Consider the following 12,973-nt stretch of genomic DNA (forward strand, 5'->3'; position numbering starts at 1 on the left):
ATAGGATATTTTTCTAAGGGAAAAAATACACCTTACAACGCCCCCCACCCCAGCCACCCACCCACTATTTTTAAAAATAAAATGGGATTTTTATAGTTGTTCCAATGCTGCCACCTGCTGGTGATATTCCTGAATGACATTACCAATGCTTAGCATCGTTCTTAAATTTATTTATTTTTTAATTTATTTAATCATTTTTTCGATACAAACAACAACCGCAAAAGACACATACAACAAAACCATAATAATAATAATAACATAATTTGGCAATTCAGCTTTGAATACACTGATATACCTATGACTACACCTTTTTTAACAATATTCTCCCACCTCTCTCTCCTCCCCCTACTTCCCACCACTATCCGCCTTATCGCTTAAATATTCATTCCAGATTTCTTCATATTTATCCATTCTTATTTTGCGTCAACATGCAATTCGTTTGTATGTAGTTAATCCGTCCATATTATCAATCCATGTGCTCAATGGAATCTTTTTGCGGCTCTTCCAATTCATCAAAACAAGCTTTTTTGCTTCTAATATAGCACGGTACATCCATATTTTTTTTACCCCTTGAAATCTCCCACGTTTCAGCAATATAATTCATTCTTAAATGACATTTGTCTCTCTCCCACAGTGGTTTAAACAATCAACCCCTCTTCCCAGGGATCCCAGGGAATTGTAGTTCTAGGAAGGAAAGAGGGGTCCGCTAACATCTTTCAGCACACTTAACAAACTACAGCTCCCAGGATCCTTTGGGGGAAGCTGCGAATGTTTAAAGTGGCATGATACTGCTTTCAGTGTAGCATGCGAGTTGCTTCAAAGATGGGAGCTGATGGGCTGCTAGGAAAGGCTTTGCAGGCCTGATCTGACCTGTGGGACAGTAGATTTGTCACCTCTGCCACGGTTACTGAAATATACTCAGAGTCGCAAAGTGATTTCATGCTCTTTATTCAGCTCATAGTGGTGAGGAGGAATGAATGAAAGTCCCCTCAAAGTATCTGCTTTATATACATTATTTACACAATGGGCTGCACATGATTGGCTAATTCTGGAATTCTACTGTAAGCCAATCAGGTTGTGGATTCACTTATATCTGGAGCATGATTAGATGGTTCCTGCCAACCAATCATACTGCTGCATTGTTCTAGGACCAATCAGACTGCTGCATTCTGAATCCTATTGTTCTAGGACCAATCAGGCTGCTGCAATTTGGATCCTATTGTTCTAGGACCAATCAGACTGCTGCAGTTTGGATCCTATTCAACTCAGTACATAACAGTTACCCTTTTCTCAACCTTTTCCAACTCTTCAATATCCTTGGAGGTGAGGCAACCAGAACTGCACACATCATTCCAAATGTGGTCGCACTGTGTGTGTGTGTGAGAGAGAGAGAGAGGGGGGGGGAGGGAGGGAGAGGGAGAGAGAGAGAGCGTATGCACGGACAGTGGTACCTTGGTTCTCAAACATAATCCCTTCTAGATTACTATCTAACGAGACTGTTGACCCCTAAAATGAAAGTAATAATCAATGTACTATACTATAAAATACATAAGACAGTATTGTAGATGATAAGAAATAAAAGTAAAAAAATTTCTTACCTGCACTGATGTTTGGGTGGGGGGCTTTTATCCATCTCCACAGTCACACAATCAATCCATCAGTAGCTGAACTGGGTTAACACAAAATAAATAGCAAAAACAAAAGCACCAAACTTAATCCGTTCCGGAAGTCCTTTTGACTTCCAAAAACCAAGGAGCGGCTTCTGATTGGTGCAGGCACCCCAGAAACAATAGCCGACAGCCGCACTAGACGTTTGGCTTCTGAAAAACATTTAGAAACCTTACTTCTGGGTTTTCAGTGTTTGGAAACCAAGGTGATTGAGTACCAAGGTGTTTGAGAACCAAGGTACCACTGTACTTTCCAGGCATGCTTGACATTTCTGCTGAAATGCAAAGGGAGGCATTTCTGCCTCATCCATCTCCTTCTCCCAGGTGAGATTCCTGGAACTTCTCACCATCTGCCAGACATTGCTTGTTGTTGTTTTTTTTAGGGGGGAAGGGGCCAGGTTTCTGCCAAGTCAGGCTGAGAGCAAACAGCCTATGAAATATGTATGGTAGGGATGCCTCTCCTCCCTTCCCAAACCTTCTCCTACTCAAGTCTTGAAGCCTCTTGCAGCAGCAGATCAGTCTAGAATTAAAATACTTCTTCTTTTTATTTTTTTAAGAGAAGGAGAAACTGTGATTGATTCCCAAGATATCAATAATATAGTTGTCTGAAACTTAGCTGGGGGTTTTCTGGGGAAGGTGCTGTGGATGCAGAAAGAGGAATCGGGTTTTGACTTAGGAGATGCACTGTTGATATCACAGCACAAAATCATCCGCCTTCTACCCAACCATCCCTTGCTTAAGATCAGTGCCGGATTTACGTATAAGCTAAACAGGCTATAGCTTAAAGGTAAAGGTAAAGGTACCCCTGCCCGTACGGGCCAGTCTTGACAGACTCTGGGGTTGTGCGCCCATCTCACTTAAGAGGCCAGGGGCCAGCGCTGTCCGGAGACACTTCCGGGTCACGTGGCCAGCGTGACATCGCTGCTCTGGCCAGAGCCAGAGCCAGAGCCAGAGCCGCACACGGAAACGCCGTTTACCTTCCCGCTAGTAAGCGGTCCCTATTTATCTACTTGCACCCGGAGGTGCTTTCGAACTGCTAGGTTGGCAGGCGCTGGGACCGAACGACGGGAGCGCACCCCGCCGCAGGGATTCGAACCGCCGACCTTTCGATCGGCAAGCCCTAGGCGCTGAGGCTTTTACCCACAGCGCCACCTGTGTCCCTTAGGCTATAGCTTAGGGGGCCCCAAAAAATATTAAAGGGGAAAAAACTGGATGTACATTTCCAACATATACGATAAAAAAAAAAAACCTACATACAGCAACAGTGTTTTGTGTTTTGTAGGCTCTTATGATGTAAGTAATGGGACCCACCTGCTAGCCTGCTCCCTAATATATCACTGTTTTGCTCATTTCTATATATAGGGTGCCTACATTCTGCATGGACTGGTTGCATGGCAACGTGTGCAAAGGGCTTTAGATACCTATTGAATCCATAAATTATCATATAGCATATATTCAACATGAAAAACAGTGACAATTTGTTGCTGACAAAAGACAGCTGGATACATAAAGGGCCCCATTACCTTCAGTAGCTTAGGGCATCATCAAACCTAAATCCGGCCCTGCTTAAGATGGCTAAATGTTGCCCCCAAAAAACCCCAGCCAATATTGCAAAATCCCTTCCTTAGGAATCAACTTGGTCTCCACACCAGGGAGGAGGAAATGCTGCTGTAAGTAAGCAAAATTTGCAATGAATGGTCATGGATAAAGCAAATACAGGGGAAAAAACTTTTCTCACCAGAACTCACGGTCAGCCAATGAGGCTGAATGTTGGAAGATTCGGGAAAGACAAAAGAAAGGACTTCTTCATGCAATACATAGTTATACAGTGGTACCTCGGGTTACATACACTTCAGGTTACACACTCCGCTAACCCAGAAATAGTGCTTCAGGTTAAGAACTTTGCTTCAGGATAAAAACAGAAATTGTGCTCCGGCAGCGCAGCAGCAGTGGGAGTCCCCATTAGCTAAAGTGGTGCTTCAGGTTAAGAACAGTTTCAGGTTAAGAACGGACCTTCGGAACGAATTAAGTACTTAACCTGAGGTATCACTGTACTATGAAATTTCCCCCTCCCAAAATAATATTACTCTTATTCTTATTTTTATTTAATTTATTACCCATCCTTCCCCCTAAGGCACCAGGGTGGGTTACGACAATAAAACACAACACGATATTAAAAACAATTTAAAACAGCTTACAATCATAAAAATGTGGATCCCGAAAATATATGCCTCAAGTGTCAAAATGCAGGGTAAAAGGTATTCACCAAAAGGTATTAGATTTAGCTTTGTGGGGAGGGGGTTCCACAGCTTAGGAGCCACCACAGAGAAGGTCCTCTCAGACTGCTACCCTCACCCATCCCAAGTCTCAGAGGGTGGAGGAACAACCAAGAGGACTCTTTCTACTGATCTCAACACCAAAGAGGGTCTGTAGGAAAGCAGGTGGCCTTTCAGATATTTGGGGCCCAAATCATTTAGGGCTTCAAACACCAATGTGAGCACCTTGAATTGGGCCCGGAAACCAACTGGCAACCAGACCCGCAGTTTTAAAACAGGAGGTCTAAATAGAACCCCAGTTAGTAGTCTGGCTGGTGCATTTTGGACCAAATGATGTTTCTGCCTCAGCCCAGTATACCTGGAGAAGCATCTCCACCCCCATCATTCAGCCTGGACACTGAGGTCCAGCTCCGAGGGCCTCTGGCAGTTCCCTCCCTGCAAGAAGTGAGGTTACAGGGAACCAGGTGGAGGGCCTTCTCGGTAGTGGTGCCCGCCCTGTGGAACATCCTCCCATCAGATGTCAAGGAAATAAATAGCTATCTGACCTTTAGAATACATCTTTCAATGTCTGATGTTTTACCATTTTTTATGTGCTGTGAGCCGCCCAGAGTGGCTTGGGAAACCCAGCCAGATGGGTGGGGTATAAATAATAAGTTGTTGTTGTTGTTGTTGTTAGAGAGCCAGTGTGGTGTAGTGGTTAAGAGTGGTAGTCTCGTAATCTGGGAAACCGGGTTCACGTCTCCGCTCCTCCACATGCAGCTGCTGGGTGACCTTGGGCCAGTCACACTTCTTTGAAGTCTCTCAGCCCCACTCACCTCACAGAGTGTTTGTTGTGGGGGAGGAAGGGAAAGGAGAATGTGAGCCGCTTTGAGACTCCTTAAGGGGAGTGAAAGGAGGGATATCAAATCCAAACTCTTCTTCTTCTACGTCGTCTTCAAGGGCAGCCCCATGTACCCCTGGTCTTAACAGCCTTTTATCCGAAGGTGACATTCCTAATCAAGAGTGAATATCTCAGCTGGAGACAGCTGTTCCTGTTCTTCCTCTCTTAGGTGGTAAGAGTTGCAAAAATCTCTCTCTCTCTCTCTCTCTCTCTCTCTCTCTCTCCTCTCTCTCTCTCTCTCTCTCCATTTATGAAAATTGTTCCCCCCCCCCCCCGCCTTTGCTGATGTTCACATTCTGACCACTAGAAGTCACCCAAATCAAATTAATCTTACCTTGGCTGATTCTTGACACTAGAGCAGAGCTTTCCGAACTGTGTGTCCACTCCTGACACATTGGTGTATTGGTGGCGGTGTGTAGCTGTGTTGTGCAAACGCTCCCTGCGCTCCTCCCAGGGCTGGAAAGGGGTTAGTTTAACCTCCGGTTTGCTAGTAAAACTGCATTCAAAGGTAAAGGGACCCCTGACCGTTAGGTCCAGTCGCAGACGACTCTGGGGTTGCGGCACTCATCTTGCTTTACTGGCCGAGGGAGCCGGCGAACAGCTTCCGGGTCATGCGGCCAGCATGACTAAGCCACTTCTGGCGAACCAGAGCAGTGCATGGAAACGCTGTTTACCTTCCCACTGGAGCGGTACCTGTTATCTACTTGCACTACATGCTTTTGAACTGCTGGGTTGGCAGGAGCAGGGACCAAGCAACGGGAACTCACCCCGTCACGGGGATTCGAACCGCTGACCTTCTGATCGGCAAGCCCTAAACTCTGTGATTTAACCCACAGCACCACCCGCAAAATATGTCGCAAAACGATGCATGTCTAAAAAGTGTGTCACCAGCATGGAAAGTTTGGAAAGCTCTTCTCTAGACTGTGGCTTAGGATTCTAGATTCCGTTCCTAGGAAGCAGAAGGTCCCATTTGAAAGGGTTGTGCCAGCTTTCCCCAACCTGGTGCCCTCCAGATGTTTTGAACCATAGCTCCCCAGCTATATTTCCCTAGGGCTGATGACAGCACAGCTATGCTGTGGTCCAAACCAGCCAGAAGGCAGAGTTGTGGTCCAAACCAGCCAGAAGGCAACCAGTTGGTAAAAACTACTCTAAGGCAGGGGTGGGGAACTTCTAGCCTGCAAGCCAAATTAGGCCCAGCAGAGGTTCTAATTTGGCCCACGGGGCCATTTTCCCAAAACCACACCCACTTGTCCTATGTGACATCAGGTGGGCAGGTAAAGGTAAAAATGTGGCTGAAAAGCAACAATATGGAGTCTTAAAGTGTATTTCTGGTTGTTCCTTGGCAAGTAGGGCTTGCTGTCCATACAGACAGACAGCAAGTCCTGCTTTGGTCAGGGATGAGCAGGAGATTGGTAAAAAGGAAAGGGCAAAGTCATCATCATCATCATTTTACAGGTGAAACTTGGAAAATTAGAATATTGTGGAAAAGTTCATTTATTTCAGTAATGCAAAGTGAGATATGTCAAGCCTTTATTTTTTATAATTGTGATGATCATGGCGTACAGCTGATGAAAACCCCAAATTAACAATCTCAGAAAATTAGAATATTAAATGAAATCAGCAAAACAAGGATTGCAAATAGAGCAATATTGGACCTCTGAGAAGTAGAAGCATGCATATGTACTCAGTACTTGGTTTGGGCCCCTTTTGCATCAATTACTGCCTCAATGTGGCGTGGCATGGATGCTATCAGCCTGTGGCACTGCTGAGGTGTTATGGAAGACCAGGAAGCTTCAATAGCAGCCTTCAGCTCTTCTGCATTGCTCGGTCTCATGTCTCTCATCTGTCTCTTGGCAATGCCCCATAGATTCTCCATGGGGTTCAGGTCAGGCAAGTTTGCTGGCCAATCAAGCACAGTACATAATCCCATGGGCATTGAACCAGGTTTTGGTACTGTACTTTGGGCAGTGTGGGCAGGTGCCAAAGTCCTGCTGGAAAATGAAGTCAGCATCCCCATAAAGCTCATCTGCGGAAGGAAGCATGAAGTGCTCCAAAATCTCCTGGTAGACGGCTGCATTGACCCTGGACTTAATGAAGCACAGTGGACCAACACCAGCTGGTGACATGGCTCCCCAAATCTCTTTTCTGATGAGAGCAGCTTTTGCATGTTACCGGAAAAATCCGAGGGCTCCCTTGGACAAAAAGTAAAGATACCAACCAGAGTAAATTGGAGCAAATCAGCAGCCTGTAGGCTTGGCCTTTATTGACTGTTGCAACAGGGTGCTCCCCTCACTTGCAGGTGAGAGGAAAGACACAGAAAAATGGTGTGCAAGACCTTATAAAAACTTTTGAAATTCCCATCCTCTAGGTCAAGCCCACCCCCAGAAACATCATGCATACATTACAGAAAGGAGGGGTTGAGGGAGGAGTTGCGATGGTAACCTGAGTGTCCTGTCACCTGGCTGGTTCCCTTCTCTCCCCCTCCCCATGAGTCATTTTCTGAAGACAAAAGGTAGTCGCAGTTTCCTGCCCCCTGAGGGAAGATCTGATCATTGTCCTTTATTCCAGTCCATGCTGAATCCACTCCCATATGCAAGTTCTTTGAGATCTTGATTGTCTTCTGTCTAGGACCATCAGGGTTGGCATAGCAACTGGGCAGGGCTCCTGTGGATGTGCTGGGATGGTGAAGGGATTATGGTGCCCTGTATCAAACCTTCCCCATTTTGTAGTCCTTCGTTCATGGAGTAAAATAAAAGTAGAACAGTGCAAATCCGATGCATGGTTGATTTTCTATGAATTTATAACAGAAGCGTAGCGTATGTAGTGTGTGAGTGTGAGTGTGTGTGAAGTTTGTACAAACTGAATGAGGGGGGGGGGTTCCTGCTACAGCATCTCATTTGGAAACCAAGGACCCAGAGTCTGGAGGAAGAATGGGGAGGCACAAAATGCCAGATGCTTGAAGTCCAGTGTGAAGTTTCCACAGTCTGTGTTGATTTGGGGAGCCATGTGCAAGTATGTGCTGGGTTCCACGGCAGGCATTAAGGAGCTTAAAAGGTAAAGGTAAAGGTACCCCTGCCCGTATGGGCCAGTCTTGACAGACTCTGGGGTTGTGCGCCCATCTCACTTAAGAGGCCAGGGGCCAGCGCTGTCCGGAGACACTTCCGGGTCACTTCCGGGACATCGCTGCTCTGGCCAGAGCCAGAGCCAGAGCCAGAGCCGCACACGGAAACGCCGTTTACCTTCCCGCTGGTAAGCAGTCCCTATTTATCTACTTGCACCCGGAGGTGCTTTCGAACTGCTAGGTTGGCAGGCGCTGGGACCAAGCAGCGGGAGCGCACCCCGCCGCAGGGATTCGAACCGCCGACCTTTCGATCGGCAAGCCCTAGGCGCTGAGGCTTTAACCCACAGCGCCACCTGCGTCCCCCATTAAGGAGCTTAGCCCGTGACATTTATCACAGCAAAGGTGAGGAGGTTAGAAATGCAAGGGTAAGGGTCAAGGGGATTCGGGAAGCCAGCCTAGCAGAGGGAGATGTCACGCTTCTCGTCACAGGAATGCACATTTAGAAATTTAACACTGCATTTCTGAAGCACCAGGGTTGGTTAATGAATCACGGTGTTTCGCTGAAAGTTCAATATGCTTTGCATCATATTATCTGCACAGCCCTTTATACTGGGGTGGGGAAACCTCAGGCTTAGGAGTCAAAATCGTCCAGACCCCTCTGTCTGGCCTTCAGCATGCTCTGTTTAGGTCACAGTCTAAAACAACAGACAGTGGTACCTCTGGTTGCAAACGGGATCTGTTCCGGAGCCCCGTTCGCAACATGAGCAGAACGCAAACCGCATCTGCGCATCTGCGCGTGCCGCGATTTGCCACTTCTGAGCATGCGCATGACATCATTTTGAGCATCTGCGCATGCACGAGCAGCGAAACTCGGAAGTAACCCTTTCCAGTACTTCCAGGTCGCCAAGGGACGCAACCTGAAAACGCTCAACCTGAAGCAAACGCAACACAAGGTGTGACTGTATACACCTGTCATATGCAGCATGAGGTGAGCAGGAAAAGGTAAGTACCTTGGTTCTCAAACTTAATCCGTTCCGGGACTCCTTTCGATTCCCGAAACCATTCAAAAACCAAGGCATGGCTTCCGATTGGCTGCAGGAGCTTCCTGCACTTAATCAGAAGCCACATAGGATGTTCAGCTTCCAAAAAACGTTTGCAAACCGGAACACTTACTTCCGGGTTTGCAGAGTTCGGGAGCCAATTTGTTCAGGAGCCAAGCCATTTGAGTACGAAATCATGCCTTGCAAATCAACAATCAGGAGCCTCCATGTGCACTCCTGGTCATACTGGGCGTTTTATATTGTATTTTTATGTTGTGAACCACCCTGAGATCTATGGATGAAGGGTGGTATACAATGTTAGTAAATTAATGATGGTGGTGGTGATGGAAACCCACCATGGATCCCTGCAGTGCATCCCTAATTATAATCAGTGCTTATTTTCTAAAAACATGTTTAGGGGTACTCTCATTTTCCTACTCATATTGAAATACTGCCCCTCAATGAGGCCAAACTTAGATTCACTACATGTTTAGGGTTACAGATAGGTAGCCGTGTTGGTCTGCCATAGTCAAAACAAAATAAAAAAATTCCTTCCAGTAGCATCTTAAAGACCAACTAAGTTAGTTCTTGGTATGAGCTTTCGTGTGCATGCACACTTCTTCAGATACACTGAAACAGAAGTCACCAGACCCTTCTATATAGTGAGGTGCCATCAAATGCCAACAGCGTCCTTCAGCTCTCTATATTGGACAAACAGGCCAAACCTTACGCCAAAGAATAAACGGACATAAGCTAAGAATAAACGGACATAAATCTGACATCAGGAATCACAAGACAGAGAAACCAGTAGGAGAACACTTCAATCTCCCAGGACATTCTATACAAGATCTCAAAGTAGCTGTTCTATTACAAAGGAATTTCAGAAATAGACTGGAAAGAGAAGCTTCTGAATTGCAACTTATTACCAAACTTAAAACCATGGAGAGACCTGGTCTGAACAAAGACACTGGATTCTTATCTCATTATACATGACAAGGCCATTTTTCACCTTCTCACCCCTTGCTTTTTCCTGTAAGACCTATTGCAGTCGTTAAGAGTCGTCAACAGGCTCTTCACAGCTATCTGCCAATCACCCAATCCCACCACCCTTCTGAGTAATACCCCTCCCCACCTTCTCACTATATAGAAGGGTCTGGTGACTTCTGTTTCAGTGTATCTGAAGAAGTGTGCATGCACACGAAAGCTCATACCAAGAACTAACTTAGTTGGTCTTTAAGGTGCTACTGGAAGGAATTTTTTTATTTTGTTTTGTACATGTTTAGGGGTATGCATACCCCTGCGTCCCCCCAGAAAAAAGCACTGATTATAATTATATAGATTTTGACCTATAAAGCCTTAAACAGCTCAGGACAGCAATACCTCAAGGACCACCTCTCCCCATATGAATCCCCATATGAGATCATCTTCTGAGGCCCCATGAGAGGTCCAGAGGGTGGCAACATGAGAACAGGCCTTTTCGGCAGTGGCTCCCTGTCTGTGGCATGCTCTCCCCAGGGAGGCTCACTAGACACCTTCATTACATGTCTTTAGGCACCAGGCAAAAACGTTATTCTTCAACCAGGCCTTTGGCTGATTAATATTCTACAGTATTTTAAATGGGGGGGAGGGGTTAGTGTTTTGTTGCTTCTGTTTTGACTACAGTGGTACCTCGGGTTACAGACGCTTCAGGTTACAGAAGCTTCAGGTTACAGACTCAGTTAACCCAGAAATAGTACCTCGGGTTAGGAACTTTGCTTCAGGATGAAGACAGAAATCGCACACCAGCGGCGCAGCGGCCCCATTAGCTAAAGTGGTACCTCAGGTTAAGAACAGTTTCAGGTTAAGAACAGACCTCCAGAACAAATTAAGTTCTTAACCCGAGGTACCACTGTATTTATTTGTGCTTTCATCTTGTGTTTTTATCTTGTGAACTGCCCTGAGATATTTTGATGAAGGGCTGTATATAAATCTGATGATGATGATGAAGAAGAAGAAGAAGAAAAGACACATATGGATGTGCCAATATGCAGCAGGTGGACTTGGCAGAATCAAGGCTGAAATTGGTGGGGCGGTGCTTCTATTTGCCCTCATGAACCAGAGTTGACTAACACCTTTTTTTATCTCCTGTCTGGCATGATTGTATACTCCATTCTCTGGAACCAACCAGTCTGAAGAGCTTTTGTCTGCTTAATAGGGTCAAGGCTGGACATGACACCTTTTCCAGACCAGACTTCAAAATGGTCTATATTGATTCTCTGTTGAGATGACCTAACCGAGTTGCTTCACAGAATGACCTTCAGATTACGCCAATGCAAAGAGATTTCCCCCCTTATCTCCTCTCCACCTCCCCAGGGTGTTGCGATACCAGAGCCAGGAGCACAGATAACCTCCTGCTGAAATATGCCTGCATTTCCTTTTGGCGGCTCTGACACTGGGGCAGGCAGGGAAGGTAGCAATGGCAGTGGGGGGAGAAGCTAAGAGGAGAGTTAACCTGTGGAACTCCCTCCCACAGGAGGCAGTGATGGCCGACAACCTGGATGCCTTTAAAAGAGGATTAGACAAATTCTTTTTTATATATAATATTTTTTATTAATTTTAACATATAAATTATAAAATGTACCACAAAACTTATCACTTATACAATCTTTTTAGACTTCCATCAGCACCTCTGATGATCCACTTCTTTTTAACCACTTCTTATGCATTTCTTAACTTTATATTGCCTTTCCATCTCTTAACAAATCATCCTCCCCCTTGTCCATTTTTACAATACTTCTAATAATACTCCTCACAAAACTTCTTGCAACCCTACAAATGTCATCTGTTCTTCACAATTAGTTTTCAAATAGTCCGTAAATTTACTCCAGTCTTCCGTGAATTTCTGGTCCCGCCGGTTTCGAATCCTTCCTGTTAGTTTATCTAATTCTGCATAGTCCATTAACTTCATCCTCCATTCTTCAATCGTCGGTAACTCTTCTTGCTTCCATTTTTGGGCCAATAATATTCTTGCAGCTGTTATTGCATATAAAAAGAGCTTACATGAGACAAATTCATGGAGGGGAGGGCTATGGACGGCTACCAGCCACCATGGCTATGCTCAGTCTCCACAGCTGAAGGAAAACATGCTTCTTAATAACAGGTGCTGGGAGACACAGGAGGAGAGAGTGCTCTTGTGAATCACGCTTGCAGGTTTCCCACAGGGATTTCATTGGCCACCAGGAGGCTAGACTAGATGGCAGGGGTGTAGCGTGGAGGGCCCAGAGAGGCCGTGGCCCCAGGTGCAGTTTTTTGAGGGGGCACGAAGCAGGCACCCCCACAAGCAGTGCCAGATTTATGTGTAGGCTAAGTAGGCTGAAGCCTAGGGCCTCTAAATCTAGGGGGCCTCGCCACCCCTTCTGCTCCCCAGCACCACAGTTTCCCCTCTCCCAAAATTGCAAACCCAAGACTTCACGTGAGGGCAGGGCAACTCAGGAACAGCAACTATTAGACTCAGGGCTGGCCAGTGGGGCCCAATTTGAAGCAGTGGGGCGCAACTTGAATTATTATTATTTTCTGGGAGGACCCCAGTTCACAGCCGAAGTCTGCAAAATCTTATAGATACAGTGGTACCTCTGGTTACATACTTAATTCGTTCCGAAGGTCCGTTCTTAAGCTGAAACTGTTCTTAACCTGAAGCACAACTTTAGCTAATTGGGCCTCCTGCTGCTGCTGCCCGCCGCTGCGTGATTTCTGTTCTCATCCTGAAGCAAAGTTCATAACCTGAGGTAATAATTCTGGGTTAGCGGAGTCTGTAACCTGAAGCGTATGTAACCTGAAGCGTCTGTAACCTGAGGTAAGGTAAAGGTAAAGGTACCCCTGCCCGTACGGGCCAGTCTTGACAGACTCTGGGGTTGTGCGCCCATCTCACTTAAGAGGCCAGGGGCCAGCGCTGTCCGGAGACACTTCCGGGTCACGTGGCCAGCGTGACATCGCTGCTCTGGCCAGAGCCAGAGCCGCACACGGAAACGCCGTTTACCTTCCCGCTGGTAAGCGGTCCCTATTTATCTACT

The sequence above is a fragment of the Podarcis cretensis genome, assembly GCF_951804945.1.
Source record: "Podarcis cretensis genome assembly, chromosome: 16".
Classification (NCBI taxonomy): domain Eukaryota; kingdom Metazoa; phylum Chordata; class Lepidosauria; order Squamata; family Lacertidae; genus Podarcis; species Podarcis cretensis.